The sequence below is a fragment of the Saimiri boliviensis genome, chromosome 2 (assembly GCF_048565385.1).
Source record: "Saimiri boliviensis isolate mSaiBol1 chromosome 2, mSaiBol1.pri, whole genome shotgun sequence".
Taxonomy (NCBI): Eukaryota; Metazoa; Chordata; class Mammalia; order Primates; family Cebidae; genus Saimiri; species Saimiri boliviensis.
In genome coordinates, this window is record NC_133450.1 from 18,630,947 (window position 1) to 18,650,976 (window position 20,030).

The following is a 20,030-nucleotide window of genomic DNA, read 5'->3' on the forward strand; positions in this document are numbered from 1 at the left end:
TGCTACCTTTGCATTTTCTCTAGCTGTGAACATTGTTTTCTTCTCCCTGGTGCTCTGATTACTTGATATATTCATGACATTGGTACTTGGATCTTTTCCCCACTCTGATATAAGGTGGAGAAAAGAGAAAGCACCGAATAGGGTCTTAATAGACAGTTTCTGGTCTCAACTTAGTTCATAAGCAGCTACTTTGTTCACCTCGGTTTCCTCCTTTAAAAGAAATGGTGTGCTTGGATTAAAAGATCTCAGTCTGAGATCACTGTGTGTCTGGGATTTTCTTGCATAACCCCTCATTTTTGTATTGTAATTGTGAATGTGTATATGACAAACGATGTATTCTAATTTTGAGATAGTAAAGCATGGTCAATATATCACTAATTTATCCATTTTATTTTCCAGTTCTAAAAAAAATGTGACCCTTGGGAGGCCAGAAAGGTTTGGATATTATTCGTGTTTGATTTTTAAAACAAAGAGAAGCCATGACCTTCTTTGGAGGGAGAGCTGGGCTTTTTGTTTCATTTGTTTGATCGTTCCATTGTATGCATTGGCAACTATGATATTCATGAAAATGTTTTAGGCTCTAAGAAGAATTGGGATAGTGTTGTTCTTGTGCCACTAAAGCTAATGGGATAGTTGTTATTGCTAGCCAATACTTGCCTGCAAATCCTACTAGATTCAAATGTGGAGGATTGAGGTCTGGAATGTTTCCATCTAGAGTCCATGTTTAGGAAACTCCCTTCTTTTGGACAAGACTTATTTTGTTGTTTTTAATGGTAAAATCCATATATAGTTAATCTACCTGTCTCCCACCTTAGGTAAGGGGATTAATCTGTTTAGTAGTAAATGGATGTCTTTATGGGAGCCAAGAAGTTTAGCCAATGGGTTCATTTTCCAGTTTTAATGATGAAATACAGACTCAGTGATTGAAGCCACCTAGTGACATTTTGGGGGCAAAGATCATTTTTCTTTTTAGAAAGAAAGAAATACCTATGCTACTGCTACTCTGCCCACTCCTGCCCCCCACCCCTGGTGAATATTTTATTCATTTATCATGCTAGTAAACATATCTGTACAGCCTGTAGATAAAAGTGGAAACATCAATCTGTGTAGCTAATCTTTGCTTTCTTCCTAGTGGGAAAAATATATTTTTCTCAGTTTTATCAGCAACAGAACAACTCTGCTTCTCAATAACTTCCCAGTGCTTCTTTCTCTCCACCCTCCTCCTTAATAAATAGACTCAGTGCTGAGCACAAGGCTTTTACACCTCTATTAATCTTGGCAGACTGTGGGGATGCTGAAACATGCTGGCTAGGAGGAAAGAAGTTGCCTTTTCATGTGGCCTTACAATGCAAACATCTTGGCAGTGCTCAATTCCTCTGTCACATTGAACTTATAGACATTCTTCCTGGAGTTCCAATAGCTTTGTTTTCACAGGGACATTGATGCTTTAGTGCAGGACCTGGGTAAATGGTAAAAAACACATTTTAAGAAGTCCTGCAAGTGAAGAGGGAGATTTGTTTTTTACTAATTGGGGGTGAGAGGACCTCTGCTTTATGAGGTCCCCTCATAAATTACTTGTGAATTCATTTGATAGAGGGCTATTATTGACAAAATTTAATTAAATATAAACACTGATATAGTTTGGCTGTGTTCTCACCCAAATTTCATTTTGAATTTCCACAGGTTGTTGGAGAGACTTGGTGGGAAGTGGTTGAATCGTGGAGACAATTCTTTCCTGTCCTGTTCTTGTGATAGTGAATGAGTCTCACAAGCTGTGGTGGTTTTAAAAAGGGGAGTTTCCCTGTACAAGCTCTCTTTCCTTGTGTGCCACCATGTGAGTTGTGCCTTTCATGTTCCGCCATGATTGTGAGTCCTCTCCAGCCATGTGGAACTGTAATTCCATTAAACCTCTTTCTTTGGTAAATTGCCCAGTCGTGAGTATGTCTTCATCAGCAGTGTGAGATGTCCTTAAACCAGAATTTCCAACATGTGACACAACAGTAAGGTTAAGAAAAACATAAATTTTTTGGAAAAACAATGAGGTTTTTAAAAACAAAATTATGAGAATTTTTATTTATTCACGTAGTTATATAATTTTGATCCAAACTAAAATTCTTTTGAAAATAGGAAGGAGCACTGTGAATTAATATGTTACAAAAAGAGGTATATTCCAAAATACTGCCAGAATAATTAATTTGGTCCACAGGCCACAGGAGAGGTCCCTCTTTGCAAGTGTTTGGTTGGAAAGCAATTTTAAGGCATAAGCTGAAGTTGAACAAAAACAGTATAAGTTTACCAGAATCCTTTTGTATTTTAGTTATTTTCTTTCTCTGAATCATATTAAATGTACAATAAGACAAATTTTAAAAGCATAACACCCTTTAATTTTACAGAAGATTCTTCAACTGAGGGAATCACAAAAAACGTGATAAAACTTCATAAACTAAAAGACCTATTTCTTATGACTAAACATTGGCAAATCTCTTCAAAATCAGTTGTTTCTGTAGAAGAATAGCTTGCACTCCTAATCGTGTCTTTTTCTACATACTGTGCTTCGTTGGGTGAAAATGTAACCTGTCCTTAATGGCTACATTATGGAAAAAAAGTTAGAAAGGTAATCAGAGAGAGAGGCAAATTGAGGATATTCAGAGTCTAATATGAAACCTAAGTATGAGAAACTACGCTGATTCCAAATGCTATATGAAGTAGTAGCATAGGAAAAAGAATTATTTCATCTGAGACAACTTGCCTCATAAAGTCTGCTTGTATATATAGACATCCTATTAAGTAATAAAATATTTTGTCCTCTTAATTTTTTACCTTACAAGGGACAGACCATTCATTCACCATTCGTTTAACCAGTCATTATTTTCATAACTATCTCATGAAACCTACAGTGTGCTTGAAACTTATTGAATATAGGTACACAATCCCTTACTTGCAATTTTAAAATCTAAAACCCTCTAAATATAAAAGTTGTTATAGGCTATGTGGGGACAAAACATGACCTGTCCTGTACGAATTTTGTGGCAAAACTGACGAGAGCTGTAGACAAGAGTATTTTTAATCTTTGTCTGGCCTCCTTGGTATCATCCAATACTTTGATACCTGGCTGGAGTGCAGTGGCATGATCTCGACTCACCACAACCTCCGCCTCCCGGGTTCAGGCAATTCTCCTGTCTTAGCCTCCTGAGTAGCTGGGACTACAGGTGCACATCAGCACGCCCAGCAAATTTTTGTATTTTTAGTAGAGGCTTGGTTTCACCGTGTTGGCCAGGACGGTCTCAATCTCTTGACCTCGTGATCCACCTGCCTTGGCCTCCCAAAGTGCTGGGATTACAGGTGTGTGCCATCGCCTCAGCCTCTGGGGTCTTATATAACATGCAATATATGCAATCTGAGAAATTCTGATTTCCAAAATACCACTGACTTCAGGAGTTTTGGATAAGGATATGGATCTATAGCTTTTGTAGTCTTAGGACAATAAATCCCTAGAACTCACATTTCATTCTTTAACAAGAAAAAAGTATCTGGAAAGCATGGCTCATTCAAAAGTTCTCACCCAGATATGTATCCCTATCAGGTGTTGTCTGCATGTGTGTGGCTGACAATTTCTTGAGTCAAAAGAATTCAATTCTCTTTCTTTGAAGAGCAATGGACCCCTGCTAAGAAGACACAGCAACATCCTGTCAAACAGTGGTGAGCAGTCTCTGCCCATGTGGTCTAAAATAAAAATAATTGAAACATGGTGTTACTGAAGTTTCCGGCTTCCCTTCATCGTCAAAAAAAGGAAAAGGACAGAGTGAACCGGGCGGGGTTTCAGATTTCAGGCTTCCTACACATGAACCATTTAAAGAGTCTAAAACTCAGACAAGCAAAATTAAAGGACTCAAGTGCTATCAAGTAGAGAAGAATGTGGTAGTTGATGGTTCATAAAGGTATCGTGAAGTGCTGCTTCATTCATACTTTGTTCTCTCTCTAGGATTCACCAACTTCTCACAGCCCCTGGAAGGCCTCAGGTTGCTGAATTAATATACCAAAAGTCACAATTTGAATAGAAAATGAACAGCTTTATTGAATATATCCATCGTGGCTGAAAATATCATTAGAGTTTACAAGTTACAAACACATCCCTGTCTCAAACCATTGTACCACACATGAATCATCTTGTGTAATCTTGTCCAATTTTTTGCTTGCATATTTTCTAACTCAATTGGCAGAACAAGGAGAGACAGTGCATTTGAAGAATTGCATACAGAGAACCACATGAAAGCCCCAAATGACATATGCGATGGTGCTATTCTAAACAAAAGATCAAAGCGGATTCTCTGGGACAAATTTTTGGTCCCAAAGATAATAGCTAGGTGTGGATTTATAGAACCACATCAGGGTAAAATGAGGAAATCTGGAATTCTTTTTACTGCAAACAATTTAGTGAAAGCACAGAAGCAGTTTAAGTGGCTTTGAAAAAAAAAAAGACATCTTTCTTATAAATGGACTATTACAAGGTTTTTTTTGTTTGTTTGTTTGTTTTTAAGTTCTGGGATACATGTGCAGGACATGCAGGTTTGTTACATAGATATACACATGCCATGGTGGTTTGCTGCACCTATCAACCCATCATCAAGATTTTAAGTCCTGTGTGCATTAGGTATTTGTCCTAATGCTCTCCCTCCCCTTCCCCCTCCATCCCACAACAGGCCTTTGTGTGTGGCGTTCCCCTCCCTGGGTCTATGCGTTCTCATTGTTCAAGTCCCACTTATGAGTGAGAACAATTTTTTTTTTTTTTTCAGGTTTAGATTGAAGTGGTCTCAAATTGAAGAGCCTTATAATACCCAAAATAAAATGACAAGTAAGTCATTCCAACATGTGGATTACAACAAAGATATGCAAAGCTGAAATGAAACAAGAAAGTGCTTTTCATTTTTTCTAATTTAATCATTCTCTTAAGTAATATTAAAAAAGTAATTAACTGCAATAAAGAAATCAGCTGAAATGGAAGAGAAGCAAAATGGCGACAAGGATAGATGAGACAACCCTTCATTGCAAGTGATTTGCCAGGACACTTTGGATATTTTGTCTACCAGTGGAAAGCAATAGAAAATAATATGAACCAAACATAGTTGAGCTTGTGCTTGGTGTTCATGTGGATTTCAGTGTTAATGCAAGACTTCACACCTACAATATTATGTAACACTTCTAAAAGATAGTGCTCATGGTGTCACAATAGAGAATTTGACATGTAATATTGTAGACACGGAGTTGAGTCTACAGCAGCCGTGTGTGTTAAGGCTTTCTCAATACTGTTGATTAGATAGAACATACACCTTAAATTATGCCTCTCTTGTTGTTCCATCTTCTGGGAAACTCAGATTGACACCTAAAGGCAGCCCATCCTTTGAGCAGAGGAGATGGAAAACCAGGGGCTATGAGAAAGAAAATAAAGTCTAAACCAGAGCAGAAGAAGAGAAATGCGACAGAGGGAAGGCCAACACACAGGAGGTGTTATTTAGATTCCTGTTCCATCTCCAAGTTCGGCTACTTAACTGCCCTCGTGTTTTGTAAAACATTACTGTATCCTTCCATTTCTCTTTTAGAAAAGTGACTGTCAATCAAGAGGCCGTCATGGACCACCTCTGGGCCCAGATGAAAAGCCCTTCCCATTCTTGATACTCCCGACAGCCTCAGTCCATCCTCCTTGCCCACAGCCTATGCCCAAGTATTCTTTTCAAGGCAGTTATGAGAAACATTTGGTGCTTTTACTTTAGTGCTCAATCTCCCAGTTTTTTAAGGTTCCACTGGGTTCCCCTTCACTGGTGGTAAATGGCGTTGCACTGCCTCTAGAGGTAATTTTGGAAAAAGGTACGAAATATTTTAACCCAGCAAAACGTTCCCACATTACTACGGAACTGTTCTTTTTGCCTTATTCCAGGAATCCCTGGGGCTTGAGACAGGGATTTTTGCAGCTCTGTTTCTGTGTTTCTCAGGAGTTTTAACAATTCCTCCAGAATGAGCAGTGAGAGAGTGGCTGAGGTGGCGGACATAGGGGAAGGGAACTCAATTAGTTTCACTGGTTACTTTCCTACCCTATTAATTTCTTTTCCCAACTGACTGCCTCAGGTATCCTCAACTCTCTTTCCCTCTCCTGCCCCAAAATTCCATTTTAACCTCCTCTGGGGCACATATCCCATGATCATGTGAATGCCATTATTTGTAAGGAAATGCTAATATTTACTGACAGTTCACTGTGTGCTAGGTACTAACTAAGAGCTTTTATTAATAATATATACATTTTTTGAGGCAGGAGTTAGGGAATTATTTGTAAATGAGGAAACCAAGGCTTAGATTGATTAATAAAGACATGTATTTATAAAATGAAGGAGCCCTGTCTGAAAGAAGAACCTTAACAAATCCTTTGTCATCGACTGATTTAAATAAAGTGAAGTCATTACCATTGTTGCCAAGTGTATTACCATTGTTACCAAGTGTATTAGGCTGTTTTTGCACTGCTATAAAGAAATAACTGACACTGGGTAATTTATAAGTAAAGAGATTTAATTGGCTTATAGTTCTGCAGGTTGTACAGGAAGCATAGTGGCCTCTGCTTGTGGGGAGGCTTCAGAAAGCTTCCAGTCATGGCAGAAGGCAAAGGGGGAGCAGACATATCATGTAGAGAGAACTTGAGCGAGAGAGAGTGGTGAGGAGGTGCCACATGCTTTAAAATGACCAGATCTCGTATAAACTCAAAGCAAGAGCTCACTTATTACTAAGGGGGTGGACCAAGCCATTTGTGAGGAATCTGTCCCTGTGATTCAAACACCTCCCACCAGCCCCCACCTCCAACACTGAGGATCACAATCTGACATGAGATTTGGATGGGGACAAATGTCCAAACTATATTAACTGAAAACATACTAATGTAAAACTTTATCTTTACAGTTAATTTGCTGATACATTCCATCTACATCTCTCTCTTTAACTCTCTCTCTCTCTCTCTCTCTCTCTCTCTCTCTCTCTCTTTTTGGAGACAGCGTCTTGCTGTAGCACAACCATGGTTCATTCATTCCAACCTCCACCTCTCAGGCTCAAGGAATCCTCTCACTTCAGCCACCTCAGTAGTTGGAAATACAGGTGTGTGCCAACATGCTGGGTTAATTTTCATATTTTGTTTTTTTTTGTAGAGACAGGGTTTTGCCACATTCCCCAGGCTGGTCTCAAACTCCTGGGCTCATGTGATCTGCCCACCTTGGCCTCCCTAAGTGCTGGGATTACAGGTGTGAACCATTGTGCCCAGCCTCATTCTATCTCTTATATTTAAACAGTTGCCTCTTATTCCCTGCCTCAGCCTTTTTGGGGTTCCTACAGCTGATTCTATTAATGGCTTCCATTGGCCAGTGTAGGCTTTTCTCATTTCTTTGCTTGTATCGTGCAGAGTTTCCTTTCTGGGGTCTGTGGTCTTGTCATTGCCATAGTCTCAGATACTGGATTCTTGTGTTTCTTTGATGCACTTATTTATATAGGCTTTCCTTGTTCTAGGGTCTGGTGCCTGTTAGGCTAACTAACTGAAAAACAACGTATTTCCAAAATTAAAATGCACTTTTCCAGTCCAGTCAACCCAAACAGAATTTTACCACCAAATTAGTTTTATTAGTTTTCTGGTTTCTTCAGTGAGGTCCAGTGTTCTGTCTTAAGCCTGAGCTCTTGCTGGTTCACTTACTCCATGTTACAGTTTTGTTATTGCGCTATAACTGTCCCCAAATCTTAGTGGCTCAAAACAGCAATCATTTTATTATATTTCTGAGTTAGAAGATTAGGTAGGACTTGACTGGGCAATTCTTCTGCTCCACATGGTCTTGACTTTGCATTCAGTTGGCAGCTGAGCTAGCCTGGAGAGTCTAAGGTAACATCATTTAGTTGCCAGGCGTATTGCTGGAGATGGCTGCCTGGCTGAAGGGCTAGGCTGGACCTCTTCCTTCTCTATGTCATCTATGACTTTCCCACATGGTCTCAGAGGAGTAGTTAGATTTCCTACCTGGCAGCTTAGGCTCTAAGAATAAAAGTCTTTTCTGAGTCAGGAAGTAAAAGCTACCAGTCTCTTAAGGCTGGGGCCTGAAACCGAGACATCATTTGTGCTGTATTCTATCATTTGAAGTAGTTGGACAGGCACAGTGGCTCACGCCTGTAATCCCAGCACTTTGGGAGGCTGAGGTTGGCAGATCATGAGGTCAGGAGATTGAGACCATCCTGGCCAACATGATGAAACCCTGTCTCTACTAAAAATACACAAATTAGCTGGGCGTGGTGGTGTGTGCCCGTAATCCCAGCTATATGGGAGGTTGAGGCAGGAGAATCGCCTGAACCAGGGAGTCAGAGGTTGCGGTGAGCCCAGATGGTGCCACTGCACTGCAGCCTGGCAACAGAGAAAGACTCCGTCTCAAAAGGTAGTCAACGAGCCTGCATATATTCAAGAGGAAAAAAATATAGATCCTTACTCTTAAAGGGAGGTATCTCCAATAATTTGTGGCCCTCTTAAATCCAGCACACCCCAGCAAAGTTCTATTCTCTGACAGCACGATTTTTATGTAGATTTACGTTTTCAGTAACTATTGCTACTGCCTGCCTGTGTTCTGCATATGTCCTTGTTGCCTATATTACTATGTCACATGGAACTGATTCGGCCCCTTGCTGCTGTGTCTTACGTAGACAGCCGCTGTAGCTCAGTCCCTTCCCTTAGCTGGTTCCTCTCCTTCCCAATCTGAAAGTTATGTCTTTCACCCAAGCCAGCTTCAGTTGTGACATCACACATTCAATGTGGGTAAAATGCTTACATCAATTGCATTGGCTCTTCGAATTCAGAAATAACAGTGACTTAAACAAGAGAGACATTTGTTTCTCTCTCACATAAAAATTCAAAAGAACAAAGTCAAGATCAGGTATGGCGACTCCACATTCAGGCAACTTCTTGTCTTTTCTATCATTCTTCAAACAGAATTCAGTCCTTACTGTTACTTTGTGGCTGTTGATCCTGCAACTCTCAAAGCAGAGTTCCAGGCAGAGAGGCAGGAAGAGGATTACAAGAGGGGGCAAAAATGCACAGACCATCTGTCCATTCACTTGAGGAGCCTCCCTGCCTGGTTTCACCCAACAGCTTCTGCGCACTGCTTCTTGTCCAGCTGTTACTACAAGAGAGCCTGGAAAAGTAGGTGTTTATTTGGGCATATAATAACTAGTGGAAAGTCAAGGTTCTTTGACTAAGGACAAAACGTGGAATGAATTTTAAGTTGGTGTTTACAAAGCTCTCAATTGGGATAAACCTTACCTATCCAATAGGAATTACTATCCCAATAACTTCAGGTTTTAAGAAAAGCTCTCATTCCCTTATAATACTTCCCCATCTGTCTTACCAATTATTCAAGTTATGTACTAAAGAATTTGAAACTTTTAGCATAGCCATCAGGTTTTTATCAAACCCAAGTCCTCTGGGCAGGATCATATTGTGAATTTAATCATTATTACACCTTTTGGTGAATTAGGTGGTCAAATTATTTTTTCCCAGAGGAGTAACTGAGAATAAAAAGAACCTTGATACCTAAAGTAACATAAAGAGGAAAAAAGAAAGAATGATCATAATGGACACTTTTGTCTTAGTTATAATTTTGCTGCAGAGTGCCTCTGTGTCTTGAAATAACGTAATGCTAAGTTGATGTAATTCTTGTGAAATGTAATCTCCTGTCCCTCCAATAGCTTTCAGTGTCTGTGGGGTTTCAAAACTATTAACTTACAAAACATACCTTTTATTTTCCCTTTCATAATATACCATTAATGTTTGTGTTCTGAAGAAGATGTACAATGTCAATGATAACTAGGCTAAAACAGATGCATTGAAGTTTTCCCAAACTAGTCACTGTTAATCATTTATATGCACTGTTATTTCCATCTCACAATATCTTATGATGTAGGAACTGGGGTCAAAAAAGGCTGCACTATTCATAATAAGATTAGAAAGACAGTAAGTTTCAAAGTTAGGTTTCAAATCCCAAATCTGTCTGCTTTCACAATATATTTTCTTAACCACTAGACACAGTAAAAAGAGCAAATATAGTACCACTATAATATATTGTTAAAACAATGATTGAACTGTAAGTAATGACTAGAAATAGTGATTACTGAATCCTAGCACTTAACTCTGTTACTTAATTAATTTCTCACAAAATCCTACATGATTTTAACAGTGTGATCATCTCTATTTGCTGTTGTCAATAATAAAGCTCAGAGAGGAGAGCCACTTCATCAGGGACACAGAGTAAGTGAAGTGACCTGGAGCTGAGCCCAGGCAGTCTCCACTCAGAACCCGAGCTCTTAGTCATTATACCAAATCACCTGCCTTGGGACCTGTCTTATACCTAGTGTGAAAAAGGAAATTGCATTTGACCCAGCAATCCCATTACTGGGTATATACCCAAAGAACTATAAATCGTTCTACTGTAAAGACACATGCAGACGAATGTTCATTGCAGCCCTGTGTACAATAGCAAAGACCTGGAACCAACCCAAATGTCCATCAATGATAGACTGGACAAAAAAAGATGTGACAGGTATACACCATGGAATACTACATAACCGTAACAAACGATGAGTTCGTATCTTTTTTAGGGACTCGGATGAATCTGGAAACCACCATTCTCAGCAAACTGACACTAGAACAGAAAGCCAAACACCTCATGTTCTTGCTCATAGGCAGATGTTGAACAATGAAAACACGTGGACTGAAGGAGAGGAGCATCACACACTGGGGCAACTGGGGGAGTTAGGGGAGGGACAGCGTGGGGTGGGGAGGAATAAAACGTGGAGAAATGCCGAATATAGTCAAAGGGGGAATCGAGGCAGCAAACCACCTGGTTATGTATGCAGCTATGCAACCACCCTGCATGACCTGCACGTGTACCCCAAAACCTACAGTAAAATTAAAAAAAAAAGGGAATTAAACCCTATTTCCTGTTATAATTTTTTTTCCTGGCTATTAAATCTGTAATAAATGAGACCAATAAGCACTTCTAAATGATTGCTGGTACTCACATAGTTAAGGTTGTTTCTCTGCATAGTATCTTTTAGCTCTGCATTTAACCACAATCTAAAGACTCACAGTTCTGTGAGGAGGCTGAGGCCTTTCTGGTCTATGTCAGTCTTCCTTGTATTAACAGGGTTAGAACCAACTAATTATGCTGGCCCAGTCCCTGGCCCTGCAAACATTTCCTTTGGCCCCATTTCCTCCCTTAGGCAATGCATTTAAATATTGTCCTAGCTAAGATATTTTGAGGAGTGGAATTGAGCTGGGAAAAGAACCACGGAGGATAAAGGAGAGAAGTTTCACACCATAGTTCATCATCAGGTTAAGTTGCTTAACTTCTTCATCAGGTTAAGTTGTAATAGAACCAGGGCAACCACCGCTTCTACATGCCCATAAGTATCCTTGCTCAGCACCTCACCTCTGGCAAGCTGCTTGCCAGGAAGTAATGGCCTAATTATATAATATCCACAGGTACCTTCATTCCCTTGATCCTTCCATCCCAACTCACAGTTCTTTGATTCAGTACTTCTCACTAAAACTTTGCCTTCTCGTGACATTTCAGGCTTTTGTGATCAGAGAGGCAGACAACGACGTTCTAAGAAGATTCAATAATTTTACTGGTGTTGTTCCCTCTTTTCAAATAAAAGAGGATGAGGATAACAAAAATAACATTAACGATGAAAAATTGTCTAGAGGCAAAGCATCCATCAAAGATAAAATGGATGAAAAAAGAAAGAAGAGTGTATTCAGTTAACATTTATGAAGTGTCTCCTATGTGCCACACACTGGACTGAGCCAACTTTATCCTTGGAATTTGTGCTACAAGAGGATGCATGACTGGCTGCCTCTCTCTTCTCTCATTTCCTCTCTTCCATTCCCTAACTCTGCCCTAGGTTTCCACAGGGTTGGGTAGCAGGGAGGTCAGAGATGAAGGAAAAAGCAGTAAAGGTCATACATGACTAGTACCATTTTAATCTGTTGTCAGTGGGTGGTGGATGCTTTTGCGGGTTGCTGGTGTATCCCCATAGAAATCCTGTTGGTTCTTTTGGCACAAGCCATGCGTTAACTGGCTAGCCAATTTTCAGTGTCCCCACGCTGCTGGCCCTGGGGTTTTAGAGACCTGTCTTCTGTTACGATGAGGTTTCATTTGTCTTCGCTGGCGCTTATACCTTGTTTACTGGAACATGGCCCTTGTTCTGCTGTCTTTGGATAACAGCTTCCTCTGGGGTATCTTTGGCTCTTCGATATTCCAGTTACAACCAAGTTATTTTTTTTAGATTTCTTCCAGCGATGGTCAGACAGCAGCTTTCCCAGGGTGCACCAGCAAGGCATTCAAATTGATTGCCTTGACACCCGTTCACCTCTTCCTACTTCTCTCAGCTTAAGGTAAAGGAGAAGCACATGTCTTCCCCACACTCCCTAAAGGGCAGGTCACTGAAAGCGCATGAGTATTTTTCTCCTCCAGTGGTCTTCTCTTTCTGGTCTCTCAGCCTTTAAATGGTGCAGTGTTCACTGTTTATAACATCTGCAATGTTGAAGATGAACAAAGGCTGCAAAATCAGTTTTTAATAACGTAGGGTGGCCGTGTATCCTGGTTTTGTCCAACCTTAATTTTAATAATAAAATTAAAAGCTCCCTTCTATGCCTAAGTGAGCTAATACCTCACTTTGGAATGTGACTACTTGGCATTTGTTGTTTTGTTTTTCAGACTATTTCCTGAGACAAGAGGAAAAGTTACATTTGGCATCCTTTTGTATGAGGAATTGTGCTAAGACGTGCCACTAAGGCATGATTCCATTTTCAAGTACATGCATGCCATATTCAATCATAAAGATCATAGTAACTCATGAGTAACTCCTAGTAATTCCTCATCTCTCATGATGTACAGAGAAGACAACTAGAGAAATGGCATGTTAAGGGAAAATAAAGATGAAAGAACAAGAGTGCTCCTCTCTCCATTGCCTCCAAATTTCAGGGATTCACCAAGAGAAAACCTGTTAAAATTAAACAAGCTAAACATAAACAATACCTTTCAAACGTTTATTAATATTCCATAGGACAAATTGGCTTATGTTGATGCCCCATTCCTGGAAGCTTCACTTGATAATCTGGTGACATCAGCATCGCTCTTAGATTCCAGTTATGAGAGCTTGTTTGAAGGTTCTAGCAGGGGAGTGTAGCTACTTGTATAACCTTGACTGAAGACCAGCCCTCCTCTGTCAGGAATTGTCATCCTGTTAGACCAAGCATGTGGCTTTGGGAGGGAAGAACATGGAGCAGTGAGGAAGGAAGTGAACACCTGCCTAACCAGCCAGATCAGCCAAATATACCTTGGCAAACAATGGGGTGACATGTCACAGCCAGCACTCCCTCACAGCCTTACATCCTAATCAAAGGATGTTCCAAAGTCTTCTACTTCAGAACATAATTGAGCAAGTGTACCAGAAAACAACATAATTGTACTTTATTAAAATATTTAATACTTTAACCTTTTTACAAATTTATACTGCTGATCTTCACTTCAGAATGGTAGCCACTGTTAGGCAATTGAGTTTTTACCTTAATTTTTTTTTTATTTCTAAAACTTTATCTTTTGAAACACTTATAGACTTAGAAATTGAAAGAAAGAAGTATATAAAGTTATAAAGTCCCATAGGCACATTTTAGTGTGAATATGATCAATGGAATAATAATATAGTAAAGATTTAATTTGGTGGAGTAAATAGAGTCAATATTATATTTTTAAAATCATCAGGATGTTAAAAACATTTAGAGCACTAAGGTTTATATAGTTTATACAATAAAGTCAATTTCAAATTATTCAGTTATCATTGAATATCAAACCTTACTGCCTATTTATCACAAACTTATTTAGAGCATCAGGGATACTCACTGTTAAATAGGGAAAATCTTTAGGATAGAAAAGTATCATATTAGTCCATTTTCACATTGTTATAAAGAAATACCCGAGAGTGGGTAATTCATAAAGAAAAAGGTTTAATTGACTCACAGTTCTTCATGGCTGGGGAGACCTCAGGAAACTTGCAATTATGACAGAAGGTGAACAGAAGCAAGTACCTTCTTCCCAAGGTGCCAGAGAGAGAGTGTGTGTAGGGGAAACTGCCGTTTATAAAACTTATTCAGTATCATAAGAACAGCATGGGGGAAACTACCCCTGTGATCCAATCTCGTCCCACCAGGTCCCTCCCTTAACAGGTGGGGATTACAGTTTGAAACGAGATTTGGGTGGGGACACAGAGCCAAATCATATCAAGTATAATTGTAAGGAAGTAAAACTTTACAAAATCTGTATTTTTGTAGATGATAAAATTCCCTGGTTTGAAAACTATAACATTGGTAGATTAGTGGAGACTTGTATTACTATAATTTCATACATCTGGTTCCAATATTTGAAATGCTTTTTTATATTAATTTCTCAAAATAAGTCAATAAATTTGGAGCAGTTAATATTATTCCCAAATTTGAAATGGAATAGAGCCTTGGAGAGTTTGGGTGATTCATTTTTGTTTATTTAGCTGTTTCCTGCTCAGCTCAGATTACACTCTACTGTACTACCTGTACTTTTTTTTTTTTCATGTGGTACACTAGCAGTAGGAATTTGCTAAACCAGGTGGATTAGATTGGTAGCTTTTATAACTTAATATCACTAGATTTTGGGGTTACCTTTGATAGACAACTTAATTCATAGAAATCTTATCAAATATGACAGGGTTTCAAGATTAGCCTTGATTAATATTTCTATCTACATATGTTAATTATTTCTTAAAAGATTAATTCAACAAGCATTGAAAAATATCAAGGCAGAAAAAGAGTTGATTCTCAAATAAATTATTATTAAATCCAAATGAAGTTAGGCAGGCTCTTTGAGTATTTGCATATTGGCTGATTATTTCTACAATATTGCCTGGATTCAATTAATACAAATAGTATATAAAGACCAGTGTATTGTCTTTTTCTGGTACAGTAAGAGTCTAATTGCTGTACTTATGCTTCTTTTTTCCATTGTTAACTTAGACTACAGGATATTAATTATAGCTACTGCTTATGAATATTAATGCATAGCCATTTTGGAAAAGATTTAATATTCGCCTTCCCTTGGCATTCCATAGTCCTCTTTCGAAATAAGTATTACATTGAAAGCAATTTGGGGAACAGAGCTAAGCAGACTTCATTTTAGGATAAGTTTATCATACTTATTGAAGCTCATATAATAGTTACCTACTTTTTCCCCAAAAGTCGACCTTCAAGATTCAATTGGCCATTTGTAGAGCCTCTGGAGGATTGCTATTAGATTGCATTCAACAGACTGATGCAAATGCTTGGTTGGAATATATAAATGCATATTGGTTCTACTAAACAGCAAAGATAATTAAGTGGCCTGATTTTTTGTGTCTCTCTCAGCTTTCTATCCTACGGCCAGTGCCTTGCTAAAGAAACAGTTTCTGTGAAGGAGAAATGCAGTAAAAATTCTCAAATACTAAACATTCACCTAGGGTAAGTGCCCTAGCTGGAATGCTATAACCCAACTCAGAGCAGAATGCTAAAGGGCTCTTGGCACAGTGCTAAAGGATGGACCACCCCATGGTCAAATTTGGGTGGCAAAAGGGAAAAAGTCAAATTTCTGTCCCCAAATCATCAATGATTACGTTTCCTGTGCTCTTACATACAACCGACCTCTTTTGCTCCCTAAACAACCCTGTACAATGTGTTCAAAGATACTTCTCTCAACTAGTCATAGCATTCAATGAGTACACAGTCCCCCAGTTATGGAAAAACGCAGTGGAGAATACGAAGAAACACAGTACAGGCTCTCCAGTGTCCAGACATTTAGGTCAGTGTTTATGCAAAATCCGTGGCACTCTTTAACCCTGTTCCGATGTAGCATAACAAACAACTAGGACTGCCTCGCAGGAGAGACGCAATGCCACATGGACATAATTTATAAGTTAATTAGCACAGTCTACTGGGCCAAGTAGTGACAGATGTGACACCTGCTTTCAGGGAAAAAATGAAAAAGAGGAAAGACCAGCAGAGGTAAACTCCCTCTCTAGGGAGGTGTGTAGTCACACACAGGTCATGTTAGCTGGCATATAAAACAGAATTTTAATAGACCAAAGTATCTTTGAAGGGCAAGCTATAAATATGAATGCAATTAAAAAACACACACTAGCCAAATGAATAGTTAAGTGTGTGTACTAGGGGGAGGCATTTACATGCCAAGGGTGTTCAGAACAGTAAAATGCATATATATATATATATATATATATATATATATATATAATATAAATATAAAATATAAAATTTATATTAATATATTAATATATAGATATATAAATATACATTTATATATTTATAAATATATATATTTACTGTTCTGTTAATAATCTATTATGCAAATAGATTATTTTAAGTATATATATTTATATATATATTAAATATATATATATATTCTTAAAATAATCTATTTGCATAATATATAATTTAACAGTTTGCTATCAACTTTCCTTTTTTAAACCAAAGAGAACTATTAAACTGGCCAAATTTTTGTACAATATAAAGTCAAGCAGTGGAGGGGAGTAGTTTAGTGATATGCTAAATTTATTTCCTTTTGTCAGGAGATACAATATGAGCAAAAATAGTGCTACCATTTATTAGGTTGATGCAAAAGTAATTGCTGGTTTTTCCACTAATTTTAATGCCAAAATCGCAATTACTTTTGAACAAACCTAATAGAATTCTGACTTAGTCTGTTTTGACTCAAACTGGGATTATCTACAAACATGAGTTTATGCAGTATTTTATTAAAACCAATCGCCACTTCTCAGAGTTGCAAAAATTTAGACTCTGTCTGCACAACTTTTAAAACTAACTAATGGGCACCCACAAAACTGACACCATCAATTCAAGTGTTGATCAGGTTTTATTCTCCAGTTAAGAGGCTGAGGTAGATATTTGTATGCAGGGATTTTATTGAGGTGTACTCTTGAGAGTAATGCCTTTGGGGAAATGAAGAGGAGCAGGATTGGGTAGAGGAAAAAGTTGAAAAGCAAAGCAATTTCAGCATAGGCCTCATCTACCCCCATGGTCAACTCAGATCCTTGGTCAGCCTTAAGAATTATACAAAATTGAGACTGAGCTACTGGGCTTTCACTACCCATAGACTCCAACATAACGCAGCCACACATATATCTTTTTTTCAAACTATAACCTATGAAAACTTAAACTCATTAAAACACCAAAATTAGTCTTTGTTTTTTAAATTAAAAGACTTAGAACCAAATGATTCAATTAGGACAGTGGTTATTAAGGATCAGTCCTTGTACTAGCAGTATCAATATCACCTGGAAACTTGCTAGAAATGCAACTTCTTGGATCCTACCCCATAACTGCTGAATCAGAAGCTCTAAGGTGGGGCCAGACAACACTCTATAGTTTGAGAACCACTGACCTAGGGCTTTGAAGACATAATTCAGTAGTGGAAAGGAAAAAAGCTACTCAAAATATTTCAGAATTATAGGAGTGGGCTGGGAGTAAAAAATAACACATGGAATCCCACCCATGATTAGAGTTTGGTTGATATGGATTTTGCTACACTCTTCCATGTCCGTCCTGGTTTCTGCTATGCATGCAGGTGATATCTGGCAGCATTGCACCTGTGACAACAACCCTACCTGTGGTTTATTCAACTATGTCCTAAGTATATGCTGAGCAGGTGAAATGTATCATTTCACTTAGATTGATAGGAAGAAATAAGCCTTAAGAATGATAAGGATTTCCACTTTCGCAAGCCTCAGCAGGATCAGGAAATAGCTTGTCTGAGGTTTAATAACGATCAGTCAAGATCTTCCCTGAATTTCAGATCATCCGAAGAGTATTTGAGGATCAAACTTTTGTCCTATAGGTGTCCGCCCAACCCTTTTCTTAAGCTATTCTTGCCTCTTTGTCATTTGAATGAGGCATCTTCTGGCATAACACAGCTGGGAGAAAGTGAGCAGGGCTTAGTCACTCACTGCTACAAGAATACGGTATAGATGTGGGAAAATAGTGACTTTGCAATGCGGATACCTGGCAAACACACCTTATCCAAGTGATGAAGTTTATCATCATCATTGTTAAGCCATGTTCATGACACTTACCAAAGACTTTTGTCCGTATGGCTATCTCCTTTCTAATCATTAGGGGTGTGAGTTTGCTCAAATGTGACCTCCTTACAAAATGCTTGGGGCTACCTTATCCAAAGTTATCATTTCCCTAACTTGTGTACCTTCTATCCAAATATTTGCTTCAGTAAATGAAATTACTCTGCTATGTGTGCTTGTGTGTTTAGTTATTTGCTTATTTCTCCACTAGGTGAGGAATATCATGAGAGTTAAGCAAATTATTTATGTCATTCTTCATTATCTATCAAAGATTTAGAATAGTACCTGTAACATATTAGGCACAAACTCAATACAGTAAAAAATAAAAAATAAAAAACCTTTCCTGGTATCTTTGAAGCCACACATATCAAAAACCAAAGTTGAACTCTTGTTTACTCCAACGTCCATCTTTTTTTTACCCAGCTGCTAAGCACATACAGAAAATGATCATTAGCCCAGTAAATAACAATAACTCACACTGACTGACTTACTATGCACTTGAATGGTTTACATACAGTTGAATGCCAAGGATTTTAGTAGGAATTCAGATATTTTCATCCCAGTTTTATAGTTAGAAAAACTAAGTTTCGAAGGGAGTAATTTTTTCACATTCATAAAACAAGCAAGCTGCAAAATTGTCTGAATTGGACACTCAGGTTCTTAATCATTTTGTCAGCATTAGTTAAAATGTAGTTGCATCAGAATCTCCTGGGGAGGTGTCTTTCCAAATTCTAGATTCTCTGTCCCTATTACCAGAAACTCAGATACAGTAGGCAGAGGCTGGGACTCAATTATTGGGTGTTCACCTCACCCAGATTTCTAAAGCAGGCAGTTCAAATACAGCATCTTGCTACAGATTTTGGTAGATCAGACTACACTAATGCCATATGATAACAATCATAGGGAAAAGGATATAGAATTTTGGGATAATTCCTGCTAAAGTTCTGCACAAGGAAAGTGCAGTTCAGGTAATGAGTCATAAGCAACAATTATTCTTCTCCATAGTTTCTTGTCCAAGTTCAGATCAAGTCTGGTTCTGATTAACCTGTAAGGACAGATGAGATCAGAGTCCCCCTGTGTCTGGCTTCAAGGATATTACCATACTTCTCTGATGGAATGAATGGCTCTTGACTAAGAAAGGTGGTAAGAGATCCCACCTTTCCTGATCGGTGACTCTGGGCTGCCGGAATAGAGGCCAAGTTTTAATCTTGGTAGAGGAAGACTTGCCACTGACGTGCTTGACTTTTGACAGGAATACTGCAGCTGTTTGTACTCAATCCTTAAACTGGAGTGAGGGAAAGGCAGGGTCTGTCATTGGCTGATGATGGATTTTCATCAGCTCATAACAAAACGGAGTAGCTCAGACAGCCTGTTGAAATAAATTTAATCTTATTTTGAAAAAAAAAAAAAAAGAAAGAAATAGTAGATTCATTTTTGGCAGCTAAATTCAATCCTGTGTGAAAGGAAAGCTAACATAATTTGAAGTGCCTCAAGAACCTTAAATCTCCCCCCAGGATTTCTCTGCTCGCCTTTTCCTTTCTCTTTCCCATGCTGCTCTCTCTCTTCCTTCAGGGAGCCTGGTTTCCTATTTTATATGCCTTTAGCCTCTTCCTTGAGGGTTTCTGCTTTCTCTGGGCTTTAATGTAAGCCCGTCGTGGCTAGCATGCATTTGTGATTGTGACTCAGGAGGTCTTCTTTGGGATTTGATTCTGCTGCTTGGATGAATGATCAGTTAAACACAAAGAGGGAGTCCCTTATTGGCTCAGGTCTTTCTGAATCAGAATCCTTAAAATGGCAGAAAA